Source organism: Oryx dammah, unplaced genomic scaffold (genome assembly GCF_014754425.2).
Source record: "Oryx dammah isolate SB20612 unplaced genomic scaffold, SCBI_Odam_1.1 HiC_scaffold_10, whole genome shotgun sequence".
NCBI lineage: Eukaryota > Metazoa > Chordata > Mammalia > Artiodactyla > Bovidae > Oryx > Oryx dammah.
The window spans coordinates 7,289,307-7,308,942 of record NW_024070194.1 but is presented as its reverse complement, the minus strand read 5'-3'; the positions used below and the strand labels follow the sequence as shown (position 1 = coordinate 7,308,942).

Below are 19,636 nucleotides of genomic sequence, written 5' to 3'. Positions count from 1 at the left end.
GTTGATCTTGATCCCTGCCTCCTGTACAGTGTCATGAACCTTCATCCATAGTTCTTCAGACACTTTGTCAATCAGTTCTAATCCCTTGAATCTGTTTTTTACTTCCACTGTATAATCGCAAGGGATTTGACTTAGGTCATACCTGTATGGTCTAGTGGTTTTCTCTACTTTCCTCAATTTAAGTCTGAATTTGGCAATAAGGAGTTCATGGTCTGGGCGACAATCAGCTCCTGGTCTTATTTTTGCTGAGTGTATAGAACTTCTCCATCTTTGGCTGCAAAGGATATAACCAGTCTGATTTCAGCATTGACCATCTGGTGATGTCCACATGTAGAATCTTCTCTTGTGTTGTTGGAAGAGGTGTTTGGTATGACCAGTGTGTTCTCTTGCAAAACTCTATTAGCCTTTGCCCTGCTTTATTCTGTATGCCAAGGCCAAATTTGCCTGTTACTCTAGGTATTTCTTGACTTCCTACTTTTGCATTATAGTCCCCTATAATGAAAAGGGCATGTTTTTTGGGTGTTAGTTCTAGAAGGTCTTGTAGGTCTTCATAGAGCCATTCAACTTCAGCTTCTTTGGCATTACTGGTCAGGGCATAGACTTGGATTACTGTGATATTGAATGGTTTGCTTTGGAAACAAACAGAGATCATTCTTTCATTTTTGAGATTGCATCCAAGTACTGCACTGAACTGCATTTTGGACTCTTGTTGACTATGATGGCTACTCCATTTCTTTTATGGGATTCTTGTCAACCGTAGTAGATATAATGATCATCTAAGTTAAATTCATCCATTCCAGTCCATTTTAGTTCACTGCTTCCTAAAATGTCCATGTTCACTCTTGCCATCTCCTGTTTGACCACTTGCAATTTTCCTTCATTCATGGACCTAACATTTCAGGTTCCTATACAGTATTGCTCTTTACAGCATGGGACTTTATTTGCATCACCAGTCACATCCACAGCTGGGTTTGTGTTGCTTTAGCTCCATCTCTTCATTCTCTCTGGAGTTATTTTTCCTCTGATCTCCAGTAGCAGATTGGGCTCCTTCCGACCTGGGGAGTTCATCTTTCAGTGTGGTACATGGTACATTTGTTATAATTAATATACCAATATTATATTAACCAAAATCCATAGTTTATATAATAAGATTTACTTTGTTTATAGTTCTTTTTGTAGGTTCTGAGAAAGGCATAATGTCATGTATCCATTATTACTGTATCATACAGAATGGTTTTACCTCTGAAAGTTACCTGCGCTTCACCTGTTCATCTTCCTCGCCTTCTCTTCAACTTGTGGTTGCTATAGTTTTGGCTCTTGCAGAATGTCATATAGTTGGAATCATATGGTATATGGCCTTTCAGACTGGCTTCTTTTACTCACCAATGTGTATTTATGGTTGCTACATGTCTTGTTTGGCTTGATTGTTCATTTCTTTTTATTGCTGAATAACATTCCGTCGTACACTGCAGTCTCTCCATTCACCTATTGAATAACATCTCGATTCCTTTCAGTTTTGGGCAGTTATAAATGAAGCAGCTATAAATATTTTGTGTAGGGTTTTGTATGAACATATTTTTGAGTCAGTTGGGATTTTAAATACCTAGGAGTGTGATTGTTGGATCATATCGTAAGACATTGTTTAGCTTCGTAAGAAAGTGCCCACTGTTTTTTTTAGGTGGCTGGACCATTTTGTGTTCCCCTAGCAATGAGAGTTCCTTTTTTTGCTCTATATTCTCATCAGCATTTGTTACTGTCAGTTTGTTAGATTTTAGTCATTTTAGTAGATGTGTGGTGGTATCTTGTTGTTTTAATTCGTAATACCTCAAAGATAGGTCATTTTGCATCTTCCATGTGCTTATTTGCCATCTGTATATCTTCCTTGGGGCTTCCCTGGTGTCTCAGACAGTAAAGAATCTGCCTGCAGTGTGGGAGACCTGGACTCTTTGGTGAGGTATTTAGATCTTTTGCCATTTTAAAATTGTGTTGTTTTCATATATTAGTTGTTTCTGTTACTGTTATTTTAAGAGTGCTTTGTATATTTTTGAATACAGGTCCTTTGTCTGATAAATGTTTTGCAAACATTTTCTCCATCTGTGATTTGTCTTCAGTTTTTTGTTTAAATTGGTAAAGTTGAAAGGGGGCTTGATATCTGACTTACCCCAAGTATTAAGCATATGTATCTAGGTAGACATATTCTCATACTTGAAAGCAATCATATGTTGCCTGCAATTTTTAAAAGTTGTATCATGGAAATCTTTTTAGGTGATTATTTTCACAGATCTGTGTTTGTTTCAGTGGCTATATAATTAAGCCATTAATTCATTAATTCTACAAATACAGTACCTGTCATGTGTCAGTTACTGGGGTCAAAACATGCTAGAATCTCTCCTCAAAGAGCTTGCATCAAATTAGAGTTCCCTATTCATCTTATTTATCTCTCCTTTTTTTTTGCTCTTTTACACAATGTTATATTAAATATCCTTGTATACAGATCTTGTATATCTTGATACACTTGTGCTATGTTTCTAGTTATGGGCCTACTGAACCTAAAGGATACTTGCTTAAAATTACTGATTTTTGCCAACTGGTAAAAATTATTTTCTTTTATTGTTTTTATTTTACAGTTCCCTAATCCTTGGAAGAGTTGTGCTTGTTTTACTATGTTTTATTGACCATTTGTATGACAGTGTACTGCCTATTTTGATTTTTTGCCCATTTTCCCTCTTATGTTGTCTTTTCTTACTGATTTGTGAGAGCTCCTGTATATTGTGGGTTTTTATTTCTTGTCTGTTTATACACTGCAGATATTTTCTCCCAGTCTTATTTACATTTTATTTTTTATTTCTTCTTAATTTGGGACTTAACCTAGAAGTTGCATGATTAAGACTTCCTGAGTGCCCTTCACTCACATTCTTAAAATGTAAACATTTTAGTATATTTGTTTTCTCCTTTCATGAAAAAAAAATATTATGATGAATTCCTTGGCAATCCAGTGGTTAGGACTCCATACTTCCAATGCTGAAGTGCGAGTCAGGAACTAAGATCCCACTGAAACCATGTACCTCTGACTGGGACTTGAACCCATGATTTTTAGATTAGAATCATTCATCTGGTGTCTGGATGAGGCTCAGGTTCTTTGTGTCTCAGTGTAGAAGGAATTTGGCAAGAGGCAAAGTGATGGTCTAGAGGTGTTCATTAATATAGGATGCTTGTGAGAGATGCAAGCTGACAGGTGAGGGGTTCTGCCCTGAGGGCTACATGTTTATAATCAAAGGAAAGAGGGGGAAAAGACCACCTTCTTTCTCATTCTTTGAGTAGATGTTAGGCTTACATCAAGAGCTCCTCATTCATACTGGGTAGAAGAGTGACCTTCTGAGGTCAAACTAGGACTGACATAGTGCTTATTCGAATCAGCAGAGGGGTGGTAACAGTTTTTTTTCATTAAATGACCTGGGACTGTATCTCCTGCTTTATAGTTAAGCAAGCCTGCTTCATTCCACAATGTTTCTTGAGCCATCTTTAACTTAGAGTGGTCTGCCAAAGTTCCCTGGGCTTCCCTCTCTATCTATAATCTCCTACTGGGATTTCTACAACTACGTGTGTGACTGTTCTATTCTATTGCTGTCACCACAATCATAACAACCTTGACCCTCCCCAGCAACAACCGTTAAGGCACATAGCTTGTTTTAAAAAAAAACAACCCTCAGATATTGAAATCCTTATGTGTATTCAGACTTCTCTCTTTCAAGCAGTGTGGTAAGTGTATTTAATCTTTTCTTAAATGGTTCAGGATGTTAGAAACATTATTATTATTTTTTTTTTGGCTATGTGTGACACCTTTTGTACCTCTTGAATTGAACAGGAATGTTTCTCATTAGGTTGAATGAGTCTAGGCCACTCCTAAGAGGTTTTGTTTGCCTTTCTTAAATAAAAAATTATTTTTTTCCTATTTTCCTTCACTATCTTTTGCTTGCCAGTTAGCTGTACTTTCTGTTAATAAATACTTTATTGCTTCTAATAGTCTCTAATTTGCTGTGAAGTTGGGAAGCCAGATACATGCAGTATTCTAAGAAGCTGGATCTAAATAACAAATGAATTCAAGTGTGAGGCCATGGGAGTCTCCCTTAATCAGTGGATGGACTGTATGTTTTTTCCACTAACAGACATGGCTTTTCCTGACAATGATGGTGGCAGTAAGGATCTCAGACATTCATAACTGCCCCTGGAGATAGGTAGGCTGAGAGATGTTATCCTCAATTTATAGAGGAAGTAATGGGTGGTGGCGATAATGTTGTTATTAAGAGAGCTGGGATTTGAATCTGTTTTTTTCGTCTAAACCTATGAATAAGTATTGTTTTTCGTAATACTTCTTTGTCCTATCTATTGCTGATAATACTTTCTAGAAAGTTATGTTGTGTCCTGGCTTTAAGTACCATTCTCTCATGAATTTTTATTAAACCTAAATTTTAAATTGAAATAGGTTACTAGTACAGAATTTTCAAGTTCCCATTGGCCTATAGGTGGGTTCCAGACTGGAAGTGGGAAGATTGAGTCTATTGGACTTAATCAATTTCATTATCATTAATAATTGTTAATTTCATGGGAATTCCGTGGTGGTCCAGTGGTTAGGATTCTGAGCATTCGCTGCTAAGGGCCTGGGTTAATCACTGGTAAGGGAACTAAGGTCCTGCTTGCTGTGCACTGTGGGCCCCCCTCCCAATAAATTTCATTATCTATTAGACTATTATATAAGTCCTGTCTGCTATCTGCCTGGAGCTCTCTCTGCTTGGTTAGTTCCTTTCAGCCCTCAGATTAAATGTTGCATCTTCAGAGCCCTTTCCTGACCTGAAATTACTTCTCTCTTCCTACGTCTCCTCTTCTGTATCGTATCACCCTGTTTATTTCCTTTATGGCACTTATAATCACTTTCTGGAAATGCCTTTTGGAAATATCTTGTGTATTGTTAATATCCAGTAAAATGTTAACTCTGTGATTTTTATCCTTTGTCCATCTTTAGAGTTCATTTTGTCTCATAGGCAAGTGCTTCAGTCTTTCTGAACTCCTCTGAGCAGTTTGCTGTGCCGAGGAATGAGGCGCTTTGAGTTTAAGGGCTTCTGTGAGGGCCTCCTGTCTTGTTTACCTTTGTATTCACAGAACCTGGAATAGCAGTCTTGGAGAATATAATTTCAGCAAACATTGTGAGGTGAATGTAGTGACAATGTATTACCTTTTTCACTTGAAAGGTACGGTTGAGGCTTATAGTCTAATGTGCTTTTCAGAGAATAAGCGTATGGCATAGCTATGTTATTTGATGTGGTTCAGTCGCTGAGTCGTATCCGACTCTGTGACCCCATGAACTGTAGCCTGTCAGGCTCCTTTGCCCATCCCAGGCAAGAATACTGGAGTGGGTTGCCATTTCCTTCTTCAGGGGATCTTTCTGACCCCCAGGATCGAACTGTCTCCTATTGGAAGTCCAGCTACATTATTACTGATTAGTAATATCATTTTGTATGGTATATGCATTTTTTAAACAAAATTTTCAATTACCAGAGAGCCAGTCCATCCAGTTGAAGCCATAGAAAACATTTGAAATTAAAAAAAAACAAAAACAAAAAACCCTTGTTCTGTGAATCTTAGAGTGATTCTCAGACTTATGTCTGTGAGCCACTTTGACAGAGCAAGGAGACATGCACGCTGCTATCTTGTTTGTTTTGATGGTCAGCGTTTCTTTTTAGGTTCCATTTTTGACGTAGAAGCTGCATTAGTATGGGAGGAGAACCAGACCACTGACTGCTGTACCCCATTTAGTCAGTCTTATTTTCCAAATGCAGAGTGCTTCGAGTACTCTGGATAAAACCAGGGGAGAAGAATGATTTGGTTGGAGATGCCAGGAAAACTGCACTTTCCATGCCCGGATTGGTTTGTGACAAGAAGCTCGCTACCTACTGTTTAACTCTGTGCTTTGTTCTGAGTTATTTTTGGAGTAACTTATGTGATGGAAAGAAATAATATAGAGGATAGGAGAAATTGAGGAAAAATGTATTCCCCTGTCTTTGGGAGAAGGTATATAAATAGCTAATTTACTGTATGTTCATTTTTAGGGTTTGTTCTGTCGCAAAGGTGTGTGATTAGGTCTCATTGAATTCTTCTGAATGCCTTCCTTTGCCAGGCCCAGCTACTAGATTATCTGGATTCAGAACTACTCACAATATTTTTTTGCTTGGTTGCCTTCCTTTTTCTAAGATGATTTTAAACAGCCCTTTACATATACAGAATACTCTGTGCCAATTAACTAATAGTTTTTCTTGCCAGTCATTGAAAGGTAAAAGACTTAAAACAGCATCGATTTGTTTGAACTTGTGCAAGTAATATCATTTTATTTTTGTTGTTGAAGTTAGAATGAAAGGATGGGGAGCATAAGGGAGGGAAAAATTATATTCTCAATTTATGTAGAAAATAGAAATATAATGGCTTTGAACATGTTGATAATTAAAAAAAGGACCAGGTTTTATGTTTATTATACAACCATTAAAAGCATGTTGCTGATGATATCTCCCTGGAGTATCTTGGTTCAGGCATATCTTCCATTTGGTGGGTAAGAAAAATTAGACACACAAAGTCAGTGTAATTTTCCAGTTACATATAGAGAAAATAATAAGTGGTGTGTAGTTTTCCTTGACTCTGCCTATTTTTTATCCAGTTGAAATATCTATGGAACTCAGGACAGGTGATGTACTTTGTATAGTTTCCCAGCTGTTCATAGTAACAGCTCAATTAAATTTTGACGTTATTCTTCAGGGAGAAGTTTTGTTCTGGTTGCTAATGATGTATATATTGATGTTTTTGAGCATGGACATAATATTTGTGTTCATGTTGATAAGAAAATTGAATTTCAGTACAAAACTTTTGTAAACATTTTGCGATACAGGCTTTTGTATTTTGGATTTCTGCTTTTATGATGTTTAGGCCACCGTTGGTTTTAGATAAGAGGACTTTGAATCTCTTGATTCTATTTTCTTCCAGGGCTGTATCTGCCTTTGCAGGCGTTTTGCATAGCAAGTACAGGTCGAATTGTGTTGAATGCTTCAACATTTACTTCAGTGTTTGGTATTAGATGGTTTGTATAGTATATGTACTAAGGATATCTTTGTAATTTTGACATGAGTATAGTATTATATATTGATTAAATTTCTGTTTTTAAATATTAAGGAGTGCAGATATTTTAATCTTTACATGCCAAGAATTCTGGGATTTCCTTGTTTCCCCTCCTGTAATTGCTGCTGGTGGAGGTGGAAGCCCTTCTCAGTGTTAATAAATGCCATCACCCATTCCCTTCCCCCAGCTTTACACTGGAGCCTAGTTTGCCTGCAGCTGCAATGGTAGGCATCTTTCAGGAAGTGACCTTGGCTTGTATTAATCAAATTCAGAACACACAAAAAGCTTCTTGCTAACATGCTGACTTGATGTAAAATTTTATCGCATCCATTTTCTTTCAGAATGAGGCCATCTTGTAAAAAGAAGATAATACAGAAGACTCCTCCAATTTAATGCATTAAAAAAGCTCTGTAAGCCATGTTTAAAAAAAAAACCAAAAAACCTAGATTTTAAAAGTAAAGATTATTAATGGCCAAATGTGCATAAACCTAAATCATGAAGGTTTGGGAATTGTTACTAGAAAATTAACTTATTTTAATGCTGAATAAAAAGAAAGTCATGTATGTTAGCATCAAACTTATTTACTATTTAGCTATATTAAATACAATTTAATATTATCTTTAATATTTATATCAAAATATTTAAAAAATAAGCTATAAATTTAATATAGCTACATTAAATTATCGGAGAAGGCAATGGCACCCACTCCAGTACTCTTGCCTGGAAAAATCCCATGGATGGAGGTGCCTGGTGGGCTACAGTCCATGGGGTCGCTAAGAGTCGGACACGACTGAGTGACTTCCCTTACATTAAATTATTGTGGAAAATTTATACACTATGAATTTATTTGGGGGCCCTTTAGGAAACATGTATTAAGAGAGATACTTTTGTATATAGTTTATCTTTGGGTGTTCAGAAATGACTGTGATATTACTGTGTTGGTTTGGATAAGAAAACTAATATCCTGCTTGGAATCATTTTCTTATGTAGTGGCAGTAACTACAGGGACTTTTACATATAACAGAAGATTGAGTCAGCAGGACTGCTGAAATTTCAACCACCTATTGTACTTCTGAGAAATATTCTAACTACAAATTCACACAGTTGCTTCTTGAGTATTTAGCTGATCATTATGATAGAGCAGTTAATATAGTCAAAGAAATCTAGTTTTTAAATGTAGGATATTGAGGTTTGTGTCTTACAGATCTTTATTTTAACCTTGTTCAGTGTTATATGTAGAAAAGAGTATTTCATGGATTAGTTTGCTAATGTTTTCTACATTTGGGAGAAATTTACATAGAAAAACCAAAACTTGGAGCTCAGTCGCATCTGTTGCCAAGGGGTTCACTTTTGAGTTTATTTTGTATAGGAGTCGTTTGTGTGAACTGTTTTAGACGAGAAATACAGAAAAAGAAAGCTTAAACCTTAGGAGCTATACCTGCATTTTGGTAGATGTACAGTATGAAAAGTACAGGCATGTTGTGTGTTTATTAATGATTAGGAGAGGAGATAGAGAACTTATGCAAATTAAAAATTGGGGTTAGATAATGGCTTCAACATCTGAGTTATTATTTACTGGAAACATAATCAGTATTATCTGTGATTGTATTGTAACTTGTTCTTAGAATTACAGCCTCATGGAGATAAATCTATCTGTAACCTGCCTAAGTTCACTCTTTGTCTTGATACCAACATTAATAATTGGTTTGTTAGATAGTACAGGAGAATTTCGGAGAAGGCAATGGCACCCCACTCCAGTACTCTTGTCTGGAAAATCCCATGGACGGAGGAGCCTGGTGGGCTGCAGTCCATGGGGTCGCGAAGAGTCGGACATGACTGAGCGACTTCACTTTCACTTTTCACTTTCATGCATTGGAGAAGGAAGTGGCAACCCACTCCAGTGTTCTTGCCTGGAGAATCCCAGGGACGGGGGAGCCTGGTGGGCTGCCGTCTATGGGGTCACATAGAGTCGGACACGACTGAAGCGACTTAGCAGCAGTAGCAGCAGCAGAGGAGAATTTCAAGGAAAATGACTTGATCATTTTTCTCCACTCAAATACCTGTTTAAAATACATGGTCTTCAATAAAATTGTCACCTTGAACTTTAAATGTTCTTTGCCTCCTCCTCTGCTGCCACCTTCCCATGCCCCCCATTCCCCCCTAAGAAGGGGAAAGGAACGCCTTACAAGAAAAGGAATACATACAATCCTGGTAGCCAATGAGTTAATGTTCATTTGCAGCCTGAGGGTCAGCGTTCAGTCCCTGTTTCCTGATTGGCTGCTAAAAGGTGAAATTGAAACCACTGTAAACTTTTGACCCTGTAGCAATTCTTGTGGAACGCCTTCCACTGGTGGAGCCCAGAGCTTCAGCTCACCTCCACCCAGCCCTTCCCACCCCCTTTCCTGTATTTATTTTGTATGGTCGTGCAGCACTGCATGCGGTTTTTCCAGGAGAGGGGGGAGAGGGAAGCAGAACAAGCACCAGCAAGCGGCTGGCCTCATGCCTGTTTCAGCAACCATGTCATTACTAGCTGCAACTCAGCCAGAGATAGGGAGCTTGTTAATAAACTGGTCTGCCAACTGGATTTTTCAGTTTTCTCCTTAATCTCAAGGTCATTTTAAAAATGCAGAATGGTCGTATTTACTGTCATTGTTCATCAGTGGATAGTATGGTAGTGTAAGCAAAATATATGGCACGATTTCCTGAATGTGTTGAGTTAAAAATAGCTTTCATATTCAGCAACCTTTATATATCCCATTAATGTTTCCTATGTCTCTTATGATTTTTACGTAAATGCCCAGTGTTTTACAAAAGTTTTCTTTTTTTCTTCTTTGCCTTTGTCTTTTGTTATAAAGAAACTCAATTGGCATTTCATTTCTGACTATGGAGAATAACTGCAGAAATTATCTGTACATTCAAAGTTTGCTACTAATCCCCCCCCCCCTTTTTTTTCTTGGATGAGGTAAATGGTTCTGGATTTGTCTTCCATTCACATGTAAATAGTGCTTTACAGTCACCGCAGAGACCGGTGAACACGGCAGGACTGTCCTCTTCCCTCTCCTTTGACACTGATGTCAGACTCTGTGCTCGTCTTTGGTTCCTCCTTATATCCCTGGTGTCTGGCAGAGTGTAGCAGGTTGATGCTCAGCAGATACTTACTGAGGGAAAATAGTTTTCATTTCAGAAGCTATTGTGGCTGTTTGTACCTGTTACTCCTTTCCTAATTAATAGCAGGAACCATATTTTGCTTACACTTTTGAGGGCCTGTTCAGCACCTGGCATCTGATAGGTGCAGAGCAAACATTTAAGTGAATTAAATGCCTTCCCCAAGGTTATGAATCTGAACTTCCAAAACCTAGGTTTTCTGAAACTAAAGCTTCTTTTTTAACTGCCTCTTTTAAATTTTCAGATTGATTCTACGTAGAACTGAATATTTATTAAAACTTATTAAATGACTATTCAGAATAAGTTATTATAAATCAATTTGGTCTTTTCTAATATACATCATAGGCTGGGTGGTAATACATGTCAAGTGTTTTTTTTTTTTTAACCCTGTCCTTACTTTACTAAGCCTGAATGTGCTATAATTTGAAATAATTCCTACTCCTCTTGTCAGAAAGCCCGGTATTTTTGAAAGTGTCATCAGTGTATTGCCAGTATTTTCTTGGGTACCAAATACATTTTTCCCTTTTTACTTGAACACGAAATAGTGGACTAATAAATTTTAAAGAAAAAATTCTTTTTTTCTGTGAAGTTTATATAACTTTAAAAACAGTAACATCTTTTTATATAATTTAAAACTTTCCTATTGGTATTAAACTTACATCCTTTCTTTCCCCTTTCATTAGATTGGCTGTAGTTGATTGTTGTAAGTAAAATCTGGTGTTACAGTTTTGACAAAGGATATATTTATTGTTTGATAAATAATCTCAACTGCAAAAAAAAAAAAAGATGTTCTTTGTGCCAGTATTACGTAATCTTTAAGTAAAACGGGATGTTTAATTGGTGCACAAACTGATTGTTTGGCGCTTTTAAGATGAGTGGGCAACAGCTGGCTTTTCCCAAAGATGGTGGTTCCCCGTCTCCATCTATGATTTTAGGAAACTGAGGAGGGAGTCCTTGGGAGCCCTGGCTGCTGCAGCATGGAGAGAGTAATGAGCTTAATATGATTAATAGTAGAGTCCTTGCCCTCTTCCATGCTCAATAGCAAAAGAAAAACACATTCATAATATTCAGTGGCCTCTCTTTGTCCAGTTGGTGTTTCCCAGCATCAGCATTATGTAGTTTGGATTTTCCTCTCAGCTCCCCTCCCCCAGTTTGATTCTTTGTTCTGGCCTCGAGGCACGTCTTCTCAGACTGGCTCTTATTAACAAAGCTCAGTTTGATCTCCCCAAGCCCCCAGTAGCTTTCTAGTGATGCAGGTTTTGATAATGTGGATCTCATCAGTCACCTTTATGTTAATTCTAGTCCACAAATTGGGGCTTCCCTGGTGGCTCAGTGGTAAAGAATCCACCTGCCAATGCAGGATATATGGGTTCAACCCCTAGGTCAGGAAGATCCCTAGAAGGAAGTGACAATCCATTCCAGTATTAGTGCCTGGGAAATCCCATAGACAGAGGAACCTGGTCGGCTACAGACCATGCGCTTGCAAAAAGAGTCAGACACAACTTAGCGACTAAACAAACAAACAAACACAGTCCTAGGAAATCTGCTCTGACTGTTGCCTTTGCAGAATCTTGGTTCTAGACTAGTCAACTGCAGTGTCCCAGCGGTTCCATACTTGACAGGATCTTGGTAGATTGTACTTTTTAGACTAGACTAGTACTTTTTAGACTCCTTGCAGTTTGCTGGTAGGCAGGCCAATCGTTACTCTGATTATTTGGGGGCCTCTCTAATCCAGCTGCACACTTCTTGGGAGAGGAGAACTTTTTAGATGGTATTTCTTTATGTTCTGGGGGTTATGGGGTACAGATTGGCTGTGTCAGTACTCCTTTGGGTAGTTCTCATCGGCAGTACAGCAATGCTTGAGTATGAAGTAGGCGCTCTCACCAGCTTTTCACATTAGGCAGCAGTGCTTGTTCCCTGGATCAGTCATGAGGTACATTCTGACTCAAATGCCTTTTCCTGCCCACCCATCTTGTTCTCTAGGTACTAATGTCACCCCATAAACTCCCTCTTACCTCTCAAAAGGAGCAACAACAAAAGAATCATTTCTTTTTAAAAATTACATTTATTTGTTTATTTTTGGTAGCACTGGCATGCGTTGCTGTGTGCAAGCTTTCGCTAGCTGTGGTCAGCGGGGCTCTGCTTGGATGCAATGCTCGAGCTTCTCAATCCTGCGGCCTCTGTTGTGTCTGAGGCTCGCGGGCTCTAGAACTCGGGCTCAATAGCTGTGTACTGGCTGAGTTGCTCTGAGGCATGTGGAATCTTCCCAGACCAGAGAGTGAACCTGTGTTCCTTCCATTAGCAGGTGGATTCTTAGTCACTAGACTGCCAGGGAAGTACAAAAGAACCATTTCTGAGATGAAATTTGATTTAAAACTAGGGCCAGAAAACCTTGAACTTTCTTTACAAGACTTTTGCCTACCTTTTCCCCCTCCACTGTCCTCTAGTTAAATTGAATATAAAAATTCAAGTTATAAAACATTGAACTGAGTGAATTGAATTAAAGTCGCTCAGTCATGTCTGACTCTTTGTGACTGAATGGACTATACATTCAGTCCTTGGAATTCTCCAGGTCAGAGTACTGGAGTGGGTAGCCTTTTCCCTTCTCCAGGGGATCTTCCCAACCCAGGGATCGAACCCAGGTCTCCTACATTGCAGGTGGATTCTTTCCCAGCTGAGCCATCAGGGAAGCCCAGGAATACTGGAGTGGGTAGCCTATCTCTTCTCCGGCAGATCTTCCCAACCCGGGAATTGAACTGGGGTCTTCTGCATTGCAGTAGGATTCTTTACCAGCTGAGCTACCAGGGAAGCTCAATTCATTTAAAAACCAAAGTTGTTTGTGTTTTCTCTTGTTCTTTATTTCTGTGTGGTTAGAAACTCTTGTTATACTATGTGTCGGATAGTCTTGTTTGGCTAATAATTGTTTTTATTTATTGAGCTTGTATATACTAGGTACTAGTAAGTAATTTAAGCATTTTCACTTAATTGTCACAAGAACCTTATGAGTTGTGATACCTGTTTTAAGATGAGAAATCTAAGGCTCAAAGATGTCTTACATTGACCCAGGGTTACCAGGCCAGTAAGTGAAAGAGCTAGGAGTTGGTTGATTCTAGATCTGGTGGGCTCTGAAGCTTCTGCTCTTTAGCCATTATGCTAAGAAAGTCATCCCTGGTAGCTCAGACAGTAACTAAGTCACTTCAGTCGTGTCCGACTCTGTGTGACCCCATAGACGGCAGCCTACCAGGCTCCCCCGTCCCTGGGATTCTCTAGGCAAAAAGACTGGAGTGGGTTGCCATTTCCTTCTCCAATGCATGAAAGTGAAAAGTGAAGTTGCTCAGTCGTGTCTGACTATTCCCCATGGACTGCAGCCTACCAGGCTCCTCCGTCCATGGGCTTTTCCAGGCAGGAGTACTGGAGTGGGGTGCCATCGGCTTCTCTCTGGATCCTAACAAATCCACCTCTTATCGCTTTGTCTGTCAATGAGTTTTTGCAATGAGACATCAGGGTCTGAGTTTCATTAGTTTTGGCTGAGCTTGAGTCCTGGGAGAGAGCTTAATCGGAGGTCTAAAGCGTCTGCCTACAACGCAGGAGACCTGAGTTCAATCCCTGGGTCGGGAAGATCTGCTGGAGAAGGCAATGGCAACCCACTCCAGTATTCATGCCTGGAAAATCCCATGGACCGAGGAGCCTGGTAGGCTACAGTCCATGGGGTCGCTCTTTCTGCTCTTTAGCCATTATGCTAAGAACCTATATGTACTATCGTGGATTGGAAGATGCAGTCCAAGAACTAGCTTACTTTTGGCATTGTCTCAGTGATAAGCTGGAGACTACTGTGATGATTAGTAGACACGATACTAGATACAGCAGTTCCTTCTATAACTTTGATTGCATGCCACTTATATATTACCTAGTTTTTCCTTTTCTCCCTTCATCAACGTTATGATGTGATATCCTTCTGCCCTCAACCCTCATCCTCCTGTTTCTCACCTTTAATCTGAGTTTCAAAAGTGCAACAGATCCATCACATCATGCACCTAGATTGTGGTCGGTTGTCTCCTATCTACTGTGTGGATTGGCCATGACTGTGATGTGTTTGTTGCTTGGAACTTGTGAGTATATCATTTTTCCTTCCATCCTTTCTCAGCAAACCTGCCAGTTCCAGCACGAATGCTGTTAACTTAAGGGCTTAGCTATGGTTGTTGTTTCTATAGATAGCTCTAGAATTATTGGTAGTCAGAGTGTGCTTCGTCACATTTGGAAAATCGAAAAGTGAGAGTGAATGTTTTTATTGGCTCACTTTTTTGTTGCGCTAGAGCCTGCTCCACATTTCCTCAAGTGCAGAAGTCTGCAGTTCTATATGCTCACATATTTATTGAAGTTTATTTTGAAGAACTGTCCTTCATTTACCTGTCTCCTGTTTAAAATAATTTTTTTTTTTTTGTGAATGAAATGATGTACCCTTTCCTAGAGGGGAAGAAAATATCCAGCACTTATTTTTCTTTCTTTCTTTCTCCCTTTTTCTTGGTCACTTTATCTATCTATATGGTGGGTATTTATCTTTTTTGGACTTGAGGATTTAATTAGCTTCTTACAGGATATTTATATTGTTTTGAATTGTTAATTTGTTGAACATTCCCTTTGGACTCGGGAACATCCCAAGTTCAGATTACCCATCTGGTTTCATCACTCTTCAGAACTTGGAGTTGATCTCCTTCCTCACTACTTTGCATTATCCATGTTTACAAACTGTGACAGATTGTATTGTGTATGCCCTGCCTAATTTTTTTTTTTTTTCTTAAAACAGAGTGGTAATATATGGCAAAATAAAGCATCAAGTTCAAATTCCTAGGAAGAGGCTTCATACTTGATAACTTTTTGTTAGTTTTGTTTCTTATGTCCAGGGGTGGGAAAGTTGGGAAAAGTTAACTTGTGTGTGGCTAATAAGAATATTTATATTAAGAAAGGGCAATAAAAATCAACACCCTTTTTTTATTTGTTTTTGTCCTCAGGATCAAAATACTTGCTGAACAGTGGAGTCAGAGACCAATAAAAACAAACATAAACTACTTGAACAGCATTTGACTGGTTAGCCAGGTAATTCAGTTTTACTTTGGATCCTTTGTAATTTTCTGACTTCACCCTCTGAAGATACTATGCACTCTGTGATTTTATGATTTCATTTTAAGCTTGTTTTATATGTTATGTTGTCCTCTTTAATGATACTGTTAGTTAAATGAAGGGTCTTGGAATAAGTTAGTATATGTGTATATTCTGTATACAAATATGAATTTGGAGGGAAGGAGTATGTTACAGTTTAACATGAGATGCTGCCATCAGCCCTCCTCTTCTTATGTGTGAATATTTAAAATCGGAATCAGCTCCACCCATTTTGACTATTTCACCTTGCAGAGGCTAATTTCCTCAGATTGCTTGTGTTGGTGTGTAACATTTCAACTGACTCCTCTCCTAACTTTTGTTATTGCATCAGGATAGGAAAAATGAGAATGAGAAAACTATCTGATAGCCATGAAAGCACTTACGCCTTGTTTAGGTGGTTAAATTTCTTTTTGTTGGTAAGATTATTATTCTCTTGGTTGGCTGGGCTTGAAATCTGAGTCATCTTTGAATCCTAGCCCCTTTGATATTTTTAGTAAACAAGCCTTATCTGGTTTTCTATTTTCATGTCTCCTCTATTCGGTGAACTTTCTGTTACCAATCTTAGCTTCCTAGGCCAGGACCCCATAATTTCATGCTTGTGTTTGAAATATCCCTTTACTGCTTCTTATCTATACTGTTTGAAGCCACTTGAAAATTTACTAGAGATTTTTCTTCTGTATATCCCTTTAATCAAGCCTCTTTTCTGTTATGAGCTTGTACGACTGTTCCCTGGCTTACAGAAAAAAAATACAAACTCCTCTCGCTTACATTTGAAACAGTCCTTTATCTGATGCTTTATCTAGGCCTCCAGTTTCAACTCTTGCTATTTCCCAATAAAATCCTTCAGTTAATTATGGTATACACCCATTATATTCTGAACATAGTAGAGAACTATCTTCAAAGTATTTATCTTAAAAAAAAAAACTTTATATGGAAAGTTTCCAGTTTATATGGAAATTTCCAGTTTACAAAAGTTAACAAAATAGAGTATAAAGAATTATCTAGATATCCTTAGTCAGATTCACTCTCTGGGTTTATTATTTGCATTTATGTGGGCTCTTACTCTGTCCTCTTTCTTTTTTGAATTATTTGAGGGTTATGTTACCTAGCATGTGCTTCTTTCCTCTAATACTTCTGCTTTATTTCCTACAAATAGGGTCATTCTCTCATATAACCATTGTACGGTTATCAGCTTCATAAATGGATGTTAATATAGACCTGTTGTCCATCTTCCAGTTTTGTCAGTTGACCTAATAAAGTCTTTCCCACCAGTTTCCCTTGCTTCTTGTAACGGAAACGAGTCTAAGCTCAGGTACTACATGTAGTTATTATTTTTCTTTGGCCTCCTTTTTCCTGGAATATTTCCCAAGCCTCTTGTTTGTCTGATATGACATTGACATTTTTGAAGACTGCAACCCTTCCTCTCTACCTTATTAGAATGTTCTTCATTTTCTGTTTGAAACAGGATTAGAATGAGGCTATTTGTTCTTGGCGGGGATACTGCGTAGGTGATGGTACCCCGAGAAGGATGCGCAGCTTCTGGAGGCACAGGATGTCTACTGTCCCTCACTGGGATGTTAATTGTGATCATTTGGCCAATGTGTTGCCTGATTTCTCTGCTGTTAGAGTTTCTCCCCCTTCTTTAAGCAGTGATGGGGGAGACAATGCCATACCATGATTCTCACCACAGTTTGCCCTAGATTTAGCATTCATTGATGATTCTTGTCTGATCTACTTGCTTACTGTCATGCTTCCAAAATGGTCATTTTCTCATTCTGTTCCCGGTGGAGCTCTTTCATCATGCTCCTGTGTCCTTGTGGGAAATAGTATTAGAGACCAAGATCCTTGGTAGGTGTCCTTATTGCTCCTAGATTGTCTTCTCTTCTTGACCCCTTCAGTGGACACAGCTAGGAAATAAATGCATGTTTATACATGTACATACGTAAACATACTTGTTCATGTACACACATAGCAACATGCCTCTACGTAGTTTATAAATCATGTGTTTATGTCAGTATGTCCAGTTTCAGTCCACATCGGCAGGGTTTTTTCTTTGCACCTCTCACTTTATATTTTTATGTCCATTTTTATACCACAAGAGCCTTGGTTCCCAGCATAGTATATTTACTCATTTGGTCTGTCCTATAATATATCTAAAATCATTTCAGATTTGCTTTGCCCATTTAATTACAGTAAACAAAGTGAGTGGGGAATTTGTATATAGTTTTGCCCAGGACTGAGAGGAAATCCTATATTCATTTTTTTGACTTACATATTTGTATTTAAAATTTTTCATTTTAAAATTTTTATTGGAGGTTAGTAGTTGATTTACAATGTTTCGCTAGTGGTTGATTTTTGGGGGTAAAATGCTATATTTTTAAAATACTTGAATTAGTCCTCCCTCATCCTACCTTCCCTTCTCTCCCCATTTTTGTTTCCCACCCTTACTTTCTGCATGATGTAGTTGTGATATTTGTTTGAAATGAAATGAGATTTATTTATTTGTGTGCTTGAGTTTCAGTTTGTTTTAAAATGCTCCTCCTTCTGATTCTGGTTTTATGTTGATTATGTAGAATATGAATATGTTTTCAAAGGTCAAAATTACACAAAAGATACACATTCCCTTCTGTATCTTTTCCACCCTCATTTCCCCCATTTCTCAGAGGAAGCCACCTTCAGTGTTTTTTAGAGTGTTTTCCTGTATTTTCTTTTTGTAATGACAAGCAGATATGTTTTTTTTTTTCTTCTTCCCCAATTGCTCATCAGTAAAAGAGTCTACCTGCAGTGCAGGAGATGCAAGTTCAGTCACTGGGTTGGGAAGATCCGTTGGAGGAGGAAATGGCAGCTCACTCCAGTGTTCTTGCCTGAAAAATCTCATGGATAGAGGAGCCTGGCTATAGTCCACAGAGTGGCAAAGAGTTGGACAGGACTGAGCAGCGGCAGCAGCAGCGTTTTCGTTATGTGCGCACACCATAGGCTCTTCAGTCAGTTTCCTATGTATGGGTGTTACCTAGGTTGTTTCCAGTATCTTGCAGTTAAAATGATGCTGCAACGAATAACCTTGTGAAAATATATTTTCATATTCTTGGGGGGAGGATATACCTTCAGGATAAATTCTTAGAAGATTAGTAGGTTGGAGGGTAAATGTATATGTAGTTTTGTTAGATGTTGTCTAATTACACTCCATAAGCATTACGCCATATAGATTCACACCAGTAATGTGTGAGAGAGCCTGTTTCCCCACTGTCATATTGTATAAGTTCTACTTAGTGTTTTTTTAGCTGCATCCACATTTTTGAGTATATCATAGTTTATTTTTATTGCTGAGTAGTATTCTATTGGGCTTCCTATTTTTGGCTTCTATGAATAAAGCTTCTAGGAATATTTAAGTGCAAGTTTTTGTTTAGATTTTTTTCCCTCTTGAGTAAATACCCAGGAGTGTAATTAATTGTCTTATGTTAAGTGTGTGCTTATCATTATAAGAAATTGAAACTGTTTTCTAAAGTGGCTGTACCATTTTATATTCTGCTTGCAGTTCATGAGAGTTCAAGCTCCACTTATATCTCTTTATGAAGCGTCTGTTCAAATTTGTGCATTTCTTAAATTGGGTGGTTTGTTTTCTGAGTACAAATTCTTTTCAGATATATTTTGAGAGTATTTTCTTCTGGTCTTTCTTTGGTCTCCCTTTTCATATTCTTGAATTTTTCTTTTTGAGAATATAAGCATTTTGAATAAAATAATTTTTTTTTTGCTTATGAGTAATTTTTTTTTAGTGTGTGAAGAGATCTCTGCCTATTAATGAGTTGATGAAGATTTTTCTCCTTTGTCATAGAAGTTCTGTAATTTTATCTTTATATTTAGGTCTGTGATCATTTTGATTTAATATTTGCATGTGGTATGAAGAAAGGATTGAGGATAAGTTTTTAAAAACATTGACATTCTATTCCATGGCTATTTGTTGAAGACTCCTTTTTCCATTGTGTTGCTTTTTAATTGTGTGTGTGTGTGTGTGTGTGTATGTACACGTGTGCTCAGTTGTGCCCAGCCCTTTGCTACTCTGTATGTGTGTGTGTACGTGCATGCTCAGTTGTGTCTGACTCTTTGCTCCTTTCTGTGTGTGTGTGTACATGTACGTGTTCAGTTGTGTCTGACTCTG

General features: G+C 38.1%; 1 protein-coding gene across 4 annotated transcripts in view; it reads left to right on the top strand.

Moving 5' to 3' along the window:
- Positions 1-19,636, top strand: part of NCOA3 (nuclear receptor coactivator 3) — a 127,568-nt gene that overhangs the window by 50,889 nt on the left and 57,043 nt on the right. For 2 of the 4 annotated variants that reach the window (XM_040248114.1, XM_040248117.1), the window contains exon 2: positions 15,333-15,417. The exons of 1 other annotated variant lie outside the window; for it this stretch is intronic. The gene's annotated coding sequence lies outside the window, so the exon portion shown is untranslated. Of the gene's footprint in view, positions 1-9,539; positions 9,770-15,332; positions 15,418-19,636 lie in introns of those variants that run through there. One more of the 4 variants, XM_040248115.1, reaches the window with a different exon arrangement.